The following is a 19247-nucleotide window of genomic DNA, read 5'->3' on the forward strand; positions in this document are numbered from 1 at the left end:
TGACGTCAACCTGCGACGTGCCCCACGTTTACGCGGGTGGGAAATGATCACAGAAACAGAAAAGGCAACGAGCTGAGGGGCTGCGGTTCCGACGGGGGCTAAATGCGCCGTGAGCCACCCAGGAGCCACCCAGCACCCGCTGGACTCACGATGTTCTGGAGAATAAAGACAAATTGGAAAACCTTCTCAAGTACCTTATCTCTGAGCAGGAAAAAACATATCTTGAAAGACCATTGCGAGCAGCGCTGAAGCAGAGGCCGGAGCAGGGAGGCGTGAGGACGCGCAGGCCAGCAGGGACGGAACCGGGCGCGCGCAGGGCCAGGAGGGGCGCCCTCGGGAAGGGCACGCCCCCCCGCCGGTCACGCTGGGCGGCGACAGCGACCTGACATGGGGGCACGGCGTGCAAAGCCCGCGGACCCCCCTTCTGTTTTAGAGACCATCCTTCCGCGTTTCGGTTCAAGTTTCCTTCAAGGTCACAGGCCACTCCTAGCAGAGCCAGGCTCCCCGCCTAGGCCTCCTGATGGCAGACTGCCCTCCCTGGCCCTTCGGTGACAGCCCCCACAGGCCAGGGAGGGAGGAGGCGGCCAGGCCTTGAGGGGAGGACGCCCTGGACTAGAGACAGAGAGGTGTGTGTGTGTGGGGGGGACAAAGGTGGGCGAGACACAGAAAGAGAGAGGGTCACACAGACGGAGAGGGGCGCGAGAACGGAGAGTGAGTGAACCCAGGCCTGGGGGGAGCCAGGGGCGGGGGGCAAACGCATTTGCCTCTGATCTGACCAGACCTTGTACCTGATGGCTGTAATCTTAAACCTAATTTATAACTACGAAAAGCAGCCACTTTATAAAAGCTGACTGCCCACTGGACTCCGAGACAATTCAGACTGTTCCCAGAGGGTCCTGAACCACTTTCAACACTCGGGCACGCCTCTGGGCAAGGACCCTGTCAGGAAGGGACGAGGACACTGCCAGTCGGCAAAAGGGGCCCTGGGGCAGGGGCTCCGGGCTTCACACCCCCCGCCACACCTTCCTGCGGGGACTGGAGCCCTGAGCACACCGAGAACCGTCCAGGGAGGGAGCAGCATAAACCGTGCTCTGCGCAGTTGGCGAGGACGCCGCCTCCCGGCCCGAACGGTCCCACGGAGCGCATAAGGACACCGGGAGACGGAGCGTCTGCCGTTCTGCGGCTCAGGAAGGACAGGTCGGCAGAAGGGAAAGCAAAACAGGCGCTTCAACGACAAAGCAAACGACAACGGAAACTCGCGCCTTGGAAATCAAAGGTGAACGAGCTCCGGGTTTTGGGTACGGCTGCAGAACGCCATCTTCGCCCTGTGGTGTTGGTCCCTTAAAAGCCACAGTTTTCAGCTACTTCAGTGATTCTCCCCACATCCGAATGCGCTCCAGTTTCCCACGGGCAAGCACCAGGCAGACCGAGGGTCTTCGCACACTCTGCCGGCACCGCCACCGCCACCGCCACCATGGCTTCGGCATGAAACGTCACTCAGGTCCAAGAGAACCTGCGTTTCTCCCTCCAGGGGCACTTCCATCTGGCCTGCACTGGGGTTTTCTCCTAGGACACAGCAGCGTCACCTCTACAAACTGTCATCACCCAGCTGCTACCCTCACCCTCCGCTCATTCCAGCAGCTCTTCCCTGCGCCCTTCGGGTGACGCTTTGGGAAATGGGCTCCACTGCAGGTGGCTCACACCCCTCCCCCGCGCAGGGGGGCTGGAACAGCTGCCTCCTGTCCACGACCCCGAACGCGGGTCCTGCCCTCCCACTGCGGCGTCAGCTCTGCAAACAGCACGTGGTCTGGTGGAGACACCCACTTGTTCAAACACTTCCATGAAAGTTCTGGGTGATCCAAAAAGTACAAGCATCCTGATTTTTGGTTTAGAGGAATGTTTCTATCTGACAAAGATGCCAAAAAATTCAGTGGAGGAAAAAAAACCAGCCTTTTAAGTAGATGGTATGGGAACAAATGGACGTCCACACACGGAAGAATGAAGCTGGACCCTTACCTCACACCGCAGACAAACTTACTTCAAAACAGATCAAAGCCCTGAATGTGAGAGCTAAAACTGTACAACTTCTAAGCTAACATGGAGTAAATCTGTGCATCCTTAAGTAAGGCAACTGAATCTTAGGAAGCCAGAAGTACAACAAGAGACGAAATGGATAAACTGGATTCCATCCAGATGAGAGCGTCTGTGCTTCGGAGGACACCAGCAAGAAAGGGAAGACAGAGGATAGGGGAGAATGGCTGCAATCGTGTAACTGACAAAGAACTTTATACAGAATACATAAAAAACTCTTATAATTCAGTAATAGAAAGGAAGATGACCCAATCAAAAAATAAACGAAGGAAATGAATCGACATTTTCCCAAAGATACACAAAATGGCCAATGAGCAATGAAGATTCTCAACATCATCAGTCGGCAGAGAAATGAAAACCAAAACCACAGGACACCACTTCGTGCGCAGGAGATACAATGAAAAAAAATAACGAGCGTTGGCGAGGGCGTGGACAGCCCAGAGCCGCAGGCGCTGCTGGGGACACCGCGAACAGCCCGGCAGGTCCGCAGAGCTGCCCTGGGACTCGACGGCTCTGCTCCTGCGGCCGTGAGCAAGAGAAATGGAAACAAGTGTCCACACAAAAACGTGTGCACGAACGACCGGAGCAGCAGTAGCCACACGGACCAAGCGGGGGACCCTCCAAACGTCCCACTGGTGAAGGCGGTCCGGCCACGCGGCGGAAGGGAGTTAGGCACTGAAAAGAAATGAAACGCTGATACGGCTGCAACACAGATGAACCCCAAAAGCGCCACGTTCAGTGAAGTAAGTCGTTCACAAACAACACGCTGCATGATTGCATTTACGTGAAATATTCAGAACAGGAAAATCTATGATTTTCTATGATTGGGGGTGGCTGGGGCAGGGGCGGGCAGGGATGAGATGGGACTAACGGGTGTGGGGGTTTCCTTAGGGGGCATGAAAATGCTCCACGACTAGTCTGTGGTGATGGCTGCACACCTAAAATACTGGAAAACATTCAACTGCACAATTTAAACGAGTGAATTGTATGGTCTGTCAATCATACCTCCATAAAGTTACCTTTGAAAAAAAGAATGGGCACAAGAAAAATGTAAACAAACCTATCAGTACCAATGAAGTACACAAAATGACGCTATTTGTAACCTATTAATTTCGAGACGCAAGTTTAAATCTATGTATTTGAGAAAAATAAGGTTAAAAGAGTAAAAACCGAAGCAAAATTGGTTTTTAAGGGTTCGGGGGCCCTGCCCTTCGGAAATGAGGTGCTGAAATCAAAGAGAACTCGATGCGTGCCTGTGCCTTCCCTGGCCGGGCCGCACGCGCCCTGCCCAAGGTCACCCTCCTCGGCAGAACAGCGGGCCTCCGACGGAAGAGCACGCGGGACGGACCTGTGCCTGACCGGGGTGGACCCGCTAATTCGTGAGGCGCCCCCAGGACGGTGCTGGCAGCTGCTGCTGCACGTGTGCGACCACCCCGGCCTCAGCAGTGACACCAAGAACGTCTGCTCAGGGAGCACGGACCAGACCCTCAAAGAATTCAGCGTGTGTCACTGGTGATGCTTCATCAAACATAGCTGAGGTAGGGAGGTCGCGGTCACTTTCACGCTGCAGTTCGCCAGAACCAGCGAGAAGGACCGAGGGAGCCGGTGGACAGCAGGCCGAGCGCCCAACCCGCGGCCTGAACCTTCCTCTCCCCGCCGTAGGCGGAGGGAGGGGCGCGCCCGGCCCCCGCGACAGTTGTGGTTTTGTAATTGCGGTGCCAACACGAAAACACTCTGCACACTTTAAAAGCATTTCTTATGGTTAAAGAATTATGACTAGCCAGGAAAAAAGACCAACTGACGGTATCTCTTAAAAAGCTGACGTTCCCAAGGTCAGTGCAAATGCAGGTTACCTTGGAGCGGAGCCAGCCAGCCGGCGGGGCACCCTGGCCGTCAGAGCTCCGAGAGCTGCAGTGAAGGGTCCGTGGCTGATGGCGCCCCACAATGGTGGGGGGGGGGGGTGACAGTGCTGCTCCAGGCTGCAGGCAAAGTTACTTTCCAGGATAAAGTGTTCCATTTTTAAGGAAAGCAAGGTCATTGATCAATATTGATTTAAAATGTTTAAAGCATCGGCAGGACTTGTTTCCCAATAAATGAAGCTAAAAACATACGATGCTACATGTAAAACAAAACAAAACAGAGACCGAAAGGCACAGCGAAGGAGACAGGCTGGGAAGGGGCCCTGCGGCCGGGCGAAGACCGAGCACTGAGGTCTTCCTTTTCTTTTGCTTCATCTACCCCAGATGAGGCGCTGGGGAAGCTGGCAACCCAGAAATACCAACTAATGTAGACTAAAACGACAAAAGCCAGTTCCTTCTGGCCAGAGCACCAGCCAGCAGGACAGAACATTTTTAGACAATCACTGCCCTGCTGCGGTCAGCTCCTCAGAAAACACTGTGGCCCACCCTCATCCCACCTGGTAATGTCACAGGGGAAAAGGGCCTTCTGTCACCACTGCGTGACAATGAGCCCTCCCCACTCCAATAATGCCCGCGGAGGCCAGGAGGGAAGCCTGTGTCCCAGCCCCGCCCAGCAAAGACAGGGCAGCACCTGTTCCTTCCCAGGCAGGGCGGAATCGCAAAGGCCTAACATGGCACTTACACCCACACGGCAGAAACCGAGGAGGCTGGGTGGGAAGCCTCAAGTCCACCCCCGCTCAGCGGTGACCTGGGAGCACCTCCTGTACTCCACCAATGTCAGAGGAAGCCTGCTCTGCTCAGAGATTTAAATAAGATCCAGCCTTGTAACACAACACCAAATGTCCTGGTTGCAATCAAAGGTCGCTTACCACATCAAGAACCAAGGTGATCTCAAATGAGACGAAAAAAAAAAAAAGACAATATCCGGACACCAACACCAAGGCCACACAGATGCCAGAATCACCTGGCTGAGATTTTAAAGCGGTCACCATCAAAATGCTTCCATAAGTAACTATAAACATACTTGAAACAACGACCACCAAAAAGCCTCAGCAAAGAAATAGATATATAAAGAACCAAATGAAAATTTCAGACCTGAAAAATATAAAAACCAAAATAAAAAATCTGATGAATGGGCTAAACTGCAGAATGGAGACAGAAGAAAATCAGTGAACACAAAACTAGAACAAAGAAATTATCCAATCTGGACTGAGAAAACAGACTGGGGGGAAAAAAAGAACAGGGCTTCAGGGACGTGTGGAGCTATAACAAAAGATCTAATGATTGCATAAACATGTCATCTGAATCTCTGGAGGAGAAAGAGGGAGGTGCTGTGGAAGTATGCAAAGAAACAATAGATGAAAACTTTCCAAATTTGGCAAAACGCGTAAACCTATAGATTCAAGAAACTGAGTAAACCCTAAAGAGAATAAACCCAAAGAAATCCGCTCCAAGACACATCACAAACAAACTTCTGAAAACTACACACAACTTGAACAGCATATTTCTTATCAGAAACTATGGCAGCCCAGGGAAAGTGGCACGACACTGTTCAGATGCTGAAGGAAAATCACTGCCAACCCAGAATCCTTCGGGAATGAAAGGTGGAATCAAAATATTCTCAGATGAAGGAAAACTAAAGAGAACTTGCTGCCAGCTGACCTGCCCTCAATAAATGGGTAAAGGAAGTTCTCTACAGGAAGAGCAAGTGATAAAAGAAAGAATCTTGCAATACCGTAAATAAAGAACAATGGAAAGAACAAGAATTGAGTAAATATAATTTCCTTCTTGAGTCTTGCAAATTATGTGTGATGGTTGAAGCAAAAACTACGACATGTCTGATGTTGTTCTAAATGTACGCCGAGGAAAAGTTAAGAAAGTTTTCAACAGAGGGCGGTAAAGGGACATGAAAGGAGGCACGGTTCCCACGATTCACCCAAACCGGTACGATGATGTGGACTGAGGTTGAGTTTCGTATGTATAATGTAATGCCACGAGAATCACTAAAGAAACTATACAAAGAGGTATATTCAAAAATACTACGTGTAAACAAAGATGGAATTTCCAAACAACGTGAGTCACCCATGACAAGACAGGGAAAGGAAAGCAGAGAAACAAAGCAAAATAGAAAATAAAGAATAAACCAGCAGACTTAAGTCCTAACACATCGATAGCTACATTAACTGTAAATGATGTAAATACACCAATTAGAAGACATGAGATTGTCAGTGAATGAAACAGGATCCAACTGTATGCTTGTTTACAAGAAACTTCAAATAGAACAATACTGGAATGTTGAAAGTGAAAGAATGAAAATTATATACCACACAAGCATTAATCAAAGGAAACCAGGGCTATCTACATTATTATCAGATAAAGGAGACATCAGAGCAAAGGAAACTGATTACCGGAGACAGGGAGGGCTATTACATAATGATAAAAGGACAATCCACCCTGAAGATACAGCAATCCTAAATGCGTGTGCACCAACCATCACAGTACAAAACTTGTGACTCAAACCAATAAAAGTGAAAGGAGGAAAAGACAACCCCACAATTATAGTTGGAAACTTTAACCCCCCCCTTTCAAAGGGACAAAACTAGACATAAGATTAACAAAGATATAGAAAAACTCAACAAGGTGCAAAGTACCACAACGCACTCATTTGAAACAGATAATTTTGTAACCCTTCGACTATTAAAAAACTTTGTGATTAAAAAGCTCCTGAAAAAGTAATTTCCAGGCACAGATCATTTCACTGGGGAATACAACCAAATGTTAAAGATGATTTAACTCCAAATCTACACAACTTTTTCCAGAAAATACTTACCAACTCATTTCATGAAGTTAATATTTCCCTGATACCAAACCCAGACAAAAGATTGTCAAAAAAAAAAAAAAAAACCCTTAATGAAATCCAGCAAAGAGAATTAAGCACCATATAAATACAATTATACACAATTAGTGGAGTTTAGTCTAGAAATGCAAGGCTGGTTCAATATTCAAAACAAACAAAAAAATCCCAAAACAAAAAACAATGTAACCTACCATATTGACAGGTTAGAGAAGAAAAAAATCACATGATGATATTAACAGATGCAGATAAAGCACTAGACAAAATTCAACACCCATTCATGACAAAAAAACTAGAAATAGAAGGGAACTTCATCTTGACATTGAAGCAACCACAAAAGCCTACAATTAATGTTGTACTTGATGGTGAAAGACTTCTTCCTGAAACCGGCAACAGTGTGAGGATGTCCACTCTCATGCCTATTATTTAACATGGTACTGGAGTTGTAGCCAGGGAAATAAGGGAGAAACAGGAACTAAAAGACATACAGATCAGAGAGTAAGAAATAAACTACTCCAGATGACATAATCGTGTATGTACAAAACCTCAAGGAAACTACAAAATAGAACTAAAAAGTGAATTCAGCAGGGTCACAGGGTACAAGATAAACATACAAAAATCAATTATATTTCTATATACTATCAATGAACACATAAAAACCAAAAATTTCCAAAAGGAAATAGTGTAAACCTGACAAAACATATGCTAACTACAAAAAAACTGATAAAAAAGTAAAAAAAAAAAAAAATGGAGAGACATACTGTGTTCGTGGATTGGAAGACTGAACAAGTATGTTGATTATGTCCAAACTGATGTGCAGGGATAATACAATTCCTACAAAAATCTCAATAAGATTTTTTTGTAGATATAGATAAGATTTTCTAAAGTTTATGAGAAGGCAAAGGAATGAGATTAATGAAAAAGAAGAAACAAGTGGGGTGAATCAATCTGATTTCGAGATTTATTATGTAGCTGCAGCAATCCACTGCGGTATTGATGATGAGAGAGATACAAAAGACCAATAGAAGAGAACAGAGAACTAGAAAACACACCCACAAAAGCACAATTGATTTATGGCAAAAATACAAAAAAGAAATTCAATGGAGGAAGAATGATCTTCTCAACAAATGCTGTTGGTTGAATATCATTGGCAAAACAAACAGACAACAAACAAAACCACTCACTCGAGATTTTAAACATTACACAAAAATTAACTAGAAGTGGATCATAGGTTTAAATGTACAACTCAAAACTGTGAAAATTAGAAAGTGCATAAGAGAAAATCTGTAGGAACAAGAGCTAGACAAAAGGTTCTTGGATTTGACACCAGAAGTGCAAGCCGTGATTGATAAACTGGACTTCATTAAAATTAGAATTTTTTGCTCTGCAAAAGAAAATAAAGACAAGCTACAGACTAGGAGAAAATATTAGCAAACCACATATCCAACAAAGGACTAGTATCTAGAATATATATGAAATGATCAAAATTCAACATTTAAAAAAAAGCAAATGATCCAATTATAAAACGGGCAAAAGATATAAACGGGCATTTCACTGAAGAGGATATATGGATGGCAAATAAGCACATGAAAAGATGTTCGATATCGCTAGACATCAGAGAAAAGCAAATTAAAACCACAATGAGACATTACTGCACATCTGTGTGAATGAGTAAAATAAAAAATAGTCACATCACCAAATGCTGGTGAGGATGTGGAGAAAGTGGCTCACAGATACATTGTGGGTGGAAACGTAAAATGGTTCAGCCACTCTGGAAAACACTTTCGCTATTTCTTTAAAAAGTAAAAATGCAACTAATATGATCTAGTGATGCACTCCTGGGCATTTATCCCAGAGAAAATTAAAACTGATGTTCATATAACACCTGTATCTGAAGGTCTGTGGCAGCCTTACTCATAACAGCCAAAGAATGAAAACAATCCAGATGTCTTTCAATGGGTGAACAGAAAAACCGACTGTGGTATATCCAGAGACTAGAGAAATAAAAAGGAACAGATGTAGGCAACAACCTACATGACCTTTCAGAGAATTATGCTAGGTGGAAAAAGCCAACCCAAAGGCTTTGTCCTGTATGAGTCTCTATACATAACATTCTTGACAGGTCAAAATTATAGAAATGGAGGACAGAGTAGTGGTCGCCAGGAGCTGAGGAGCTGGAGGCAAGAGTGAAGAGGGAGTGGCTAGGAAAAGGCAAGAGAGGGTCCCTGGTGGTGACAGAAATGCTCTGTATCTTGACTGTTATCCATGTCAGTTTCCGGTTGTGATATTGTGCTACAGTTTTTTACCACTGGAGGAAACTGGGTGAATGGACACGGGGACCTTTCTGTGCTATTTGTTATAACTGCATATGACAGATTTGTATGCACGATTTCTTAAAATTGAAGTTCTCAAAATAAATATCTCAATATTGTACAATTATTCCAGAGTAAAATCTAAAAATGTAAATGGTAGTGCTATATTTTTTTTCAAATGGAACATGTAAGATTGGTTAACAGCAGCTGATATGCATGTATGTATATGTGTGACTTACACATAATAAACAGTAAATATTTGGTACTTAATAAACCGAGCATTCAAATTTAATGAAACCGACAGAAACTCATGTTTCTGAAATTAAAGTTAGTCTTTAAAAATAACTTGAGTGAGATGTGGCTCCATAGTGTAGCAGGTAGCACATCTGCTTTACACACAGAAGGTCCTGGGTTCAAGTTCCAGCGGAGCCGTGGTCCATGGTCTCTGGCCATGCCACCCTGAACCAGCCCGAAGTCTGATCTCGGAAGCTAACTAAGCAGGGTCGAGCCTGGTTAATACTTGCATGGGAGACCACCTAGGAAGACCAGGTGCTGCTATAGGCAAAAAAAAAAAAAAAAGAAAGAAAAAGAAAAAGACACTCCAATCTTTCTCCACCTTTCTAAGTTTTATTCCTCAGCTAGTCTGCAAAGCTGAAATAGTATTGCGTATTTTCATACGGGGCAGGTCTGCGCAAAACTGTGGTGTGTCACAGCGCAAACAATGCTACATCTCCCAGAACTCATCCCAAAGCTGCTCAGGTGCCCGGTCCCGCCTTGAGGCACAGAACCCGACAATGAAGACGGGAGAAACAGGAATAGAGTTCGCACTTAAGCCTGCGTCATCTTCTCTGTCCTTGCCTGCTCAGCTACTGAGTTCACACCAAACCTGGGTACACGACTTGCCCTTACGGTCAGGGAAGTTTGCGAAGCAGCGAATACTGTCTTCCTCCAAGAAGCGCACTTCATCTCGGACGGGCTATGAGAGGTCCCGAAGAGTGAGAACGAAGAGGACGGTGGAGTGCTGCGGGGTCATCCGCTCATCAACAGCGTCATCCCAGGAGCGCACTGGGAGGACGGCTGGGGTACCGATTATGTGCTGGTTGTGGGGTGCTCGTGGGGTAATCCGCTCACCGAGGGCATCACCCCGAGGAGCAGGGAGAAGGACGGGTGGGGTACTGAGTACAATCTGTACTGAGCGCGGTGGTGCGCGAAGCACGTGGGGTGCTGCACCGTAACCCGCTCAAAGGCGTCGCCCCAGGAGCGCAGGGACGGCGCACGAAGGAGCCGACCCCGCACTGTGTTCTGGCATGCGGGGCCCGGAGCCCAAAGCCGGCAGCCGCTTCAAGGGCGCGCCGTCCGCCAGCGGGTCCGGGCGCGCAGAGGACGCGGCTGAGTGGCTCCCACGTGACGCTTCCTCGACCTTGGGGGTCACCCCGGCGGCGGCACCCCTTTCCTCACATCCGCCGCACGGCCCGCCCCCCGCCCGCCACAGCCAATGGTGCGCCGCGCAGCGCCCCGCGCGACCTCCGCGCGCACCCGCGCCCGCCAATCTCCGCCCGCCAGGCGACGCCCGCCGCGCCATTGGCTGCCATGCCCGCCCGTCAGCCCCCCGTCCCGCCCACCTCCCCCGGTCAGTTCCACTCCATCCTGCTTCACTCCCTGTCACCGCGGGGTCGGCGACAACGAGACCGCGGCGGCTTCGCCCTCTGCCGAGACTCCCGTCCCCTTCCCGATGGGAGCGGAGCCTCCATTCCGAGCCGGGACGGCGGCAGCGCGCGCTTACCTGTCTCCGGCTCAGCTCCACCCGACTGAGGCGCCGACACCCCACTCCGGGGCACCAAACTCTCGGTCCCGCCCCGGCGTGTGGCGTCAGCACGCAGCCCCGCCCCGGGGGAGGCTCCCGCGCGCGTGGGCGGGGCCGTGACGTCACAGAACCGCGCCGCCCCCGCGCGGGCGCGGGGCCTGCGGCCCAGAGGGCGACCCTGGCGGCGCGCGGCGCGCCGGGTCCGCCGAGGGCGTCTGCGCGGGGCCTGCGGGGCGTCCTGCAGGTGGCTGTCGGGAGGCCCCCGAGGGAGCGCCGGACGGAAAGCGGCCTCGGTCAGCGGCGCGCGCCCGCGACGCCGCCGCCGTGGGCGGCAGAGCGGGACGCGGGGGGCCCCGGCGCGTCCCGGCGTGCGCGGAGCCGTGGCGGCACCGGGTGTCCCAGCCCGGCAGCGGCATCGCTGTGGGACGCCGAGGCCTGCCGCCGGCGTATCGCGCCGCTTCACCCGGTGCGCTCGGCACTCACTTTAAGACGTTATTTTTACTGCTGAGAAAGAAAAGAACATGCGGTTCCTAGGACACCTCGTTCATCATAACATGCAGCCCTATTTCAAAATGAAAAAAAATACCTCTCAAAATTGACGAAATACGGTAAATTGTCGTCAGTCACATACTTAGAAACTTAGCCCTTTGCAGTTCTGCGGTCGCACTCCGGCCAGGGAAAGTCTCAGTTCATGTTCATGTGTCTTCAACTCCACTTTTCTTCTTTCCCTTTTTAATAAATCAGACCTCAGACTTCCGGTGCGCAGTGGTAGAAAGCTGGAACTTAAACTGCTTTGTCTTCCTGATTTGTGACAGTTTATCGTTGATGTTTTACGGCAAGCGATACTGGTTTTCCTCTTGACAGTAATGATGGTTTTCTTCGTAATAACTAGTTCCACTTAAAGACTAAGTTACCTAGATTTAGTATGGAAAGGTGGCATCCGAATGACTGACATTAGGGAAGTGCTGCCCTGAGCTGTTGTGTGCCCCACCAACTGGAAGAGGAGGCCTGTGCCGTTGCCACAGCAGAGGATAAGGGGCGTCCAGGGCAGACACCTGACTGACTGGTAGTTGCATAGAGGACACGAGTAACTGGGCTGGAATTCAGACCGTGCCCCCCACTCATGTAGCCGCCAGCCCCGGATAGACACACGAACCACGAGAAACCAGTCGTTACAGGAAACACACTTTATTCACCCAGCTAGGTCTGCCAGGGGTATGCAAACCCCAAATTAAGCAGCCCCAAAATGTAGAGGTACAGGGTTTCTAAGCCTTAAACCTCGTTCTTCATTCCGTTTGAACACACAAGTCTATTTTTCTTCTTTTTACTAACTGTCGACCCACAGGTTGGTTATGCAAGCGGGGGGCAGGGGTACAGAAGCAGAAAGCTTATTGTTAAAATGTTCCCATGGGTGATAGCCTATGTTCCCATGGTGATAGCCGAGCAGTAATTTTCCAGCCAGCACACTCACTGGTGCACTATAGGCTTAGAATGATTTCTAAATTAAATGAAAGGCAAAGTTAGAGGCACTTTTTGTTTCTGTTTTTCTAAGGAGCGTACCATATACATGCTTTTAAGAACCAAATTGGGCTGATGTGGGAGAAAGATCTGTAGAGTGGGAGAAGCTGAAGGAACAACCTCGGTATGTTTTTTTCCTTTTTTGTGTGGTAAAATATATAGAAGAAAAATTTTGTCTTTTTAAAGTGTACAATTTAGTGGCATGAATCACAGTCACAGTGTTGTACAGCTCTCACCACCTTTTCCGAAACGTTTCACCACTCCAAACAAGCTACGTGTGAAGCAGCAACTTCCCATGCCTCTCCCCTCTCCTTTGGTGACCTCCAGTATACTTCATTTCTATAAATTTGAAAACTCTGGGTACCTTGTTCAAGTGAATTCATCCAGTATTTGTCCTTTTATGTGTATTATTTTACTTAGCATAATATTTTCAAGGTTTGTGTTGTAGCACCTGGGAGAAGTTCTTTTTATGGCTGAACAGACCCATTGTATGGATTTTCTGCACCTTCTATCCATTCTTCAGTTGACAGAGCTTTAGGTCATTTCCACCTTTTGGCTATTTTGAATAATGCTACAATAATCGTTGGTTTACAAGTATCCGTTGAGTACTTATTTATAATTCTTTTTATAAAACCTAGGAGTAGAGTAGGTGGGTCATATAGTAATTCTGTGTCTGGCTTTTTGAAGAAGTGCTAAACCCTTTCCCACACCATTTTGCATTCCCACCAGCAATGCACAAGGGTTCCGATTTCTCCGCATCCTCCTCAATACTTATTTTCTTTTAAAAACTTTATTGAAGACATCCTAGTAGGTGTGAGGTGAACTCATATCGGTCTTGATCTGCATTTCCTTAATGACTAATGATGTCAAGAATCTTTCATTTGCTTATTGGCCATTTATATATCTTCTTTGGAAAAAAGTCTTTGTCTTTTTTGAATTGGGTTGTTTTGTTGTTGAATTGGAGGAATCCTTAAATGATTTGCAAATATTTCCCCCCATTTTTTAGGTTGTCTTTTCACTTTCTTTACAGTGTCCTTTGATAAACAGAAATCGTTAATTTTGATGTCCATTTGATCCATGTTTTTTCCTAATATTGCTCATGTCATATCTAAGATTCCATTGCCAAATCTGAGATAATAAAGATTTACCTCTCTGTTTCTTCTGAGTTTTATGGTTTTAACTTATATTTAGATTGTTTATCTATTTGGAGTTTATTTTTGTATATGATGTGCGGTAGGGGTCCAGCGTCATCTTTTTGCATGTGGAACTCCAGCTGTCCCAAAGAGGTGGTGATTCTTTTTGCATTGAATAGACTTGGCACCCTTTTTGAAAATAAGTTGACTGTATTGGGTTTATTTCTGGAATCTCAATTCTATTCCATTGGTCTGTATGCTAGCTTTATGCCAGTACTATACCGTTTTGATTACTGAAGCTTTGTAGTAAGTTTGAAATTGAGAACTATGTGTGAGTTCTCCAACTTTTTCTTTTCCAGGGTTGTTTTGGCTATATGGATCCCCTTGCAATTTCAGATAAATTAAGGTTTGGCTTTTCCACTTTTACAAAAAAAAAAGGCTCTAGGAATTTTTCCCTTTTTTTAAAAAAAATTATTGGTTAGACATTTATATAGTTTATAAAGGCTCTAGGAGTTTCGATAGGAATTTCACTGAATCTATAGATCGCTTTGGGTAGTATTTGCATCTTAACAATATCGTCTTCCAGTCCATGAACATGAGGTGTGTTTCCATTTATTTATATCTTCTTTAATATCTTTAAGCAATGTTTTATAGTTTTACGTGTGCAAGTCTTTTACCTTGGTGAAATTATTCCTAGGTTTTGTTTTGTTTTTCGGATGCATTTGTAAGTGGAATTGCTCGCGTAATTTTCTCTTTTGTTTGTCATGTATTGGTCTTGTGCCCAGCAACTTCACCAAATTCATTTATTAGCTCTAATAGCTTTTGGATTCTTTGGGATTTTTTGTATATGATATCGTGTCATCTATATACAGGGCAAGTTTTTTTTTCCCCCTTGCCTAATCGCTCTGGTTAGAACCTGCAGTACAATGTTGAATAGGAGTGGTGAGAAGGGCGCCCTCATCTTCTTCCTGACCTTAGGAAAACTTTTCAGCTTTTCACCATCCATCCAGTCTGTTTGCTATGGGATTTTCATAGATGTCCTTGATTGTGTTGAGGAAGTTCCTTTCTATTCCTAATTTTCTGAGGTTTTTGATGATTAAAGGGTGCTGGGTTCTAAGTGCCTTTTCTCCATCAATTGAGGTAATTGTGTTTTTTTCTTGTGTGTTCAGTTAATGTGCATTATGCTGATTTTCTTATGTTGAAGCATGTTTGCATTCATGGGAATAATCCCACTCAGTCATGATAATCCTCTAAATATGCTGTTGGGTGTGATTTACTGGTATTTTGTTGAGGACATTTGCATCTATATTTATAAGGGATATTGGTCTAATTTCCTTTTCTTGTGATGTTTTTGTCTGGCTTTAGTGTCAGTTTAATGCTGGCCTCACAGAGTGAGTTAGGAAGTGTCCCCTCTTCAGTTTGTTGGAAGAGCTGAAGTAGGGTTGGTGTTAATTCTTCAAATGTTTGGTGGAACACACTGGGGAAGCCGTTCATTCCATACCAAGTTTGGTTTTTATTGTTTGGGTTATTTCTGTGTTTCTAGGAATTTGTCCATTTCATCTAAGTTATCTGATTCATTGGCGTGTAAATGTTAATAGTATCTTCTTATCATTTTTATTTCTGTAGGGTCAATAGCATTCTTCCATTTCTGATTTTAGCAATTTATGTCTTTTTGTCAGTCTAGCCAAAGGCTTGTCAATTTTGATGATCTTTTCAGAAAACCAACTTTTACTTTCATTGACTTGCTTTTCTGTTGTTTTATCTCTAATTTTTGTAAGTTCCTTTCATCTGCTAGCTTTGAGTTTATTGATTTGATGTGGTATCTTTTTAACTGGAGACATTTACGACTAGAAATTTTCCCAAGCACTGCCCTCACTGCATCCCATGGCTTTTGCTCAATATCCTTTTTCAGCAAAGTATACATCTGTGTTCACTGACCAGATAGTCATACCAATTTGGTTCTTGGTAATGGGGACACAGAGGTGAACATAACAGACAGGCAGGACCTATACTGTCATGGAGCGGGCATTTTGGGGTAAGCCAACAAAACAGCAATTAATGGTTTAAAATCCATAGACCAGTACTATAATACAGATAGTGGTAATGCTTCTTTAAATTTTTATTTTAAGTAGGTAACAGTCACATGGTTCCAAAATAAAGATGTTAAAAGGTCTAGTTTGCAAAGTCTCCTTTGTACCTCATTATCTGTTGGCCTGCCAGGAATAACTCTGCATTTGCTGGCTCATGAGGCAACCCAGTGTCAACCGTGAGAACAGAGGGGGAGAGAATTCAGGGTTCAGAGAGTGGCCATTTGCCCGCTAGGACAGAAGAATCACTGTGTTTTAACCAGTGTAGTCACACTGCTGCATATTGGCTGAATATTCACATTACCTGTAAGTAACCTGCTGTGTCTTACGCAGTCTTCCAGTGTTTCTCATGCAAGTACAAAGATAGCTGACTGTGTACTCTCCTGCACCTTACTTTTAAACCTAGCATTCGATCCTGGAAACCTTTCTCTGCCAGTTCCAAGGGAGCACCCTTTTTCCAGTTGGTGGGGACAGGTGGGCTTTGTGCCCTTGGTATTGCCTGGGGCAGCTCCTCTGACTGTGATGGGCAGCTCAGTAGGGTGTGCTGGACCCTGTGTCAACTGGCTTCCAAGTGAAAATGGAAGCCTTAAGGCCCAGGCCCCAGAGCCGCGCGGCCAGTCCAGATCCCAGTGGAGGGAAATGAGTCCCACCCTTCTGCGAGAAGAGCATGTGGACCAGGGCAGGGGACACCACTAGCGCCAGTCTCTGCAGACCTCCTACCACAGCAAGGTCCAGTCGAGAGTCATGTCTTATTTGAGATTATGCATCTTTACTCTCCTTTAAATTAGTACCCTTCCCCCACTTACTTCCTTTTTCGTTTTTGAAAAGTTGAAACCAGTTGTCCCATATTCTGGATTTGCCTTATTGTTTCTTCATGGTATCCTCTAATTTCTCAATTTCCTGTAAACTGCAAGGACAAAATACCTGATTCTGGTTGAATATTATTTACAAAAACATTCTACCCATTGCTGATCCTCATGTTTTACAGTGACCATCTTCAGCCGGGACAGGATCATCTTTAAATCAGTCTGATCAAGTCATTCCTTACTCAAAAGGCCCACTCGTTTGCCGAGGTCGTTAAGGGACCTAAGGCCCACCTGCCCTGTGACCAGCCTCCATGACCTTCCGCAAATCACCAGACACAGCCCAGCCTTGGGACTCTTTCCCTTTGGGTAGCTGTGTAACCTGAAGAAAGGGCCTCTCTCACATGGCACCTTCTCAGTGAGCGGTCCCTCGGCCACTCTATTATACCCCACCCTGCCTCTAACCAGACACTGTACCGGTTTCCTGTGGCTGCATGACACATTAAAAACCACAGAAGTGTGTCCACACACCACCGGAGAGGTCAGAAGTCCGAATCAGAGTGCCAGCTGATTGTGATCCCTCCAGAGACTAGGGGACATTTCATTGCCCAACCCTAACAGTTTCTGGTGGCTCCAGGCGTTTCCTGGCTTGAGGCCGCATCACTGCAGTGTCTGCCTCTACTCAGCCTCTATTCAGGTGGCCTCCTTTTCTCCGTGTATCTATTTTTTAAATGTATAGTTCATTGGCATTAAGTCTCTCAAGGGATTTGCCTCTGTCGCTCACCACTGCAGTCCTAGGGTGTAGCACACCCTGTGGCAGTGGCTGCTCTGCAGGTATTGGGTGACTCATCAAAAGGGTGGCTGACATAGGTAAATGTGCCAGAAATTGCCCCCTCACCTTCGAGGGGACGTTTTGGTGCACAGGAATTAAGGTTACTGAACGCACATTTTCCGCTGTGGGAAATCTCCTTAATATTACCTGTCAATATGGACAAATCTCAGGGTCTTTTTTAAGGGAAAAAAAAAATACAAAATTAGAAACACAAATACCATTTCCCACTAAAGCGAATTAGGATTCCTTGGGTAAATGTGTCTAGAGCAGGAAATGTACAAAATGGAAAAGCAGAAGCCCCTTAAGACTACTAGAATTGTGTCAAAAGAACACAAGAAACACTTTTATGAAACAATTTGAACATTAAAAAAAGGATTATAATGGAATTAAAACACATTTTGGTTTACTGTAAATCCTCCCTGGCTCTAGATTTGTTTACAAGATATACCAGAGACAGAAAAACGTGTTAAATGACAGGAAGATACAAGCAGCCAAATCCAGAATGGAAAATTCTCAACAAGTAGATAGCATGTCCTCAGCAGAGAGGGGAGGGGAGGGGAGTGCTTCACGTTGAGAGATTCAGATGTGTCAACGCAGTAAGTGCACTTTGAATCCTGACTAAACGGTCTCTAAAGTTTCGGGGACAATGGGGGAAACTGAACAGATGCTAAGTATTAGATGACATTAAAGAATTATTTTTAATTCTGTTGGGTGTGATAATGGTATTTTAAAAGTCCTTATCTGTTAGATACACTGAAGTATTTATGGATGAAATGATAGGTTATCCGATTTTCTATAATACACTACAAGAAAAAAATGAAGAAAGGGATAAATAAAACCAGAAGTTGTTGAATCTGGATGATGAATATATGGAAGTTTACAGTAACTGTCCTACTTTTACGTGATTGCAAACTCTCTTAATAAAACATAAGAACAAGACTTAAGCCGTCCTTTGCCCTAACCCCAGGCCAGTGGGCAGCCTTCCGGTGTAGTTTCCACCCTCCTCTGTCCCGCCAGAACAAACGGTGCGACCAGGACCCAGCCTGAGTTTTCCCCAGTTTGTCCCAGCAAAGAAGGGAGCCCAGTGCCGGCAACTTGCGGGAGTGGGGCTGGGGGCAACAACAGGGCAAGTCACTTAGACTGAATAGAGACTGTCCCCCTCTGGATGTAGACAGAGCAAACTGCCCAAGTGCCTGACTGCTGAGTATGGCCAGAGATCTATGCCAAGCGACAAAAGTTGAGCCTAACACTAATATTTAGAAATCAAGAGATTTCATACCAAAACCCAAATTTCCAGCTTCTCAGGAATCCCAAAAAAGGGTTTCGGTCCCCACCACAGAACTGCTACTGCTCAGGGCGGCTTCCTTTGGACTTCTCTTCAATGCCTCGAGGATGGCAGTCTCGGTTCCGTCCCCGTTCTTACCATGTGACCGGTGTCCCGCAAGCACGGCCCTCGGCACGAGCGAGCGCAAGGCCAGCGCTTCCCAGGAGCCCAAGCAGAAACTTCTAGTCGGTGTAGTGGACATAAAGGACTGGGCCCGGTGCTCCCCCCGAGCCCACCGGAGCCGCGACCCGGGTTCGAGCTGCTCGGCACTGCGCGCCAGCAAAGGACCCGAACCTGCGCTCAGAGAGCGAGAACGACGCCCAACCTCGCCGGCCTCCGGCCTCTCCTCGCGGCACCTCGGACCGCAGCCTAGCGGCCCCGCCGCCGCCTTCCGCCCTCCCGGGGGTCAGAAAATCACCGCCTCCGCTCTCCGCGCCGCAGGGAGCAGTGACCCCGGACGTACGGGGTCCCCGCGCCTCGGGGACGGGCCACGGCCGAGCCGCGCACACCGCAAGCCGGGGAGCGCGGCGCAGGCTCGCGCTGGCCGGCGTCCGCCCGGGGGGCGGCGCG

At 46.8% G+C, this 19247-nt stretch overlaps 1 protein-coding gene and 1 long non-coding RNA gene across 7 annotated transcripts in view; both read right to left on the reverse strand.

Moving 5' to 3' along the window:
- The window catches only part of OGDH (oxoglutarate dehydrogenase), a 46382-nt gene extending 34752 nt beyond the window's left edge, over positions 1-11630 (reverse strand). For 4 of the 6 annotated variants that reach the window (XM_036230561.1, XM_036230563.1, XM_036230562.1 and 1 more), the window contains exon 1: positions 10960-11047. The gene's annotated coding sequence lies outside the window, so the exon portion shown is untranslated. Of the gene's footprint in view, positions 1-10959; positions 11048-11566; positions 11586-11611 lie in introns of those variants that run through there. The other 2 variants (XM_036230560.1, XM_036230559.1) reach the window with 2 other exon arrangements.
- A 2645-nt stretch (positions 11631-14275) lies between these two features.
- LOC118610729 lies at positions 14276-19221 on the reverse strand. Its single transcript, XR_004953984.1, has 2 exons — positions 18777-19221; positions 14276-16625 (listed from the first exon to the last, which is right to left on the reverse strand). It is a non-coding gene; the product is annotated as an uncharacterized LOC118610729 (long non-coding RNA).
- Between the last annotated feature and the right edge of the window lie 26 nt (positions 19222-19247).

Source organism: Rousettus aegyptiacus, unplaced genomic scaffold (genome assembly GCF_014176215.1).
Source record: "Rousettus aegyptiacus isolate mRouAeg1 unplaced genomic scaffold, mRouAeg1.p scaffold_m13_p_13, whole genome shotgun sequence".
In the NCBI taxonomy this organism is placed as follows: Eukaryota; Metazoa; Chordata; class Mammalia; order Chiroptera; family Pteropodidae; genus Rousettus; species Rousettus aegyptiacus.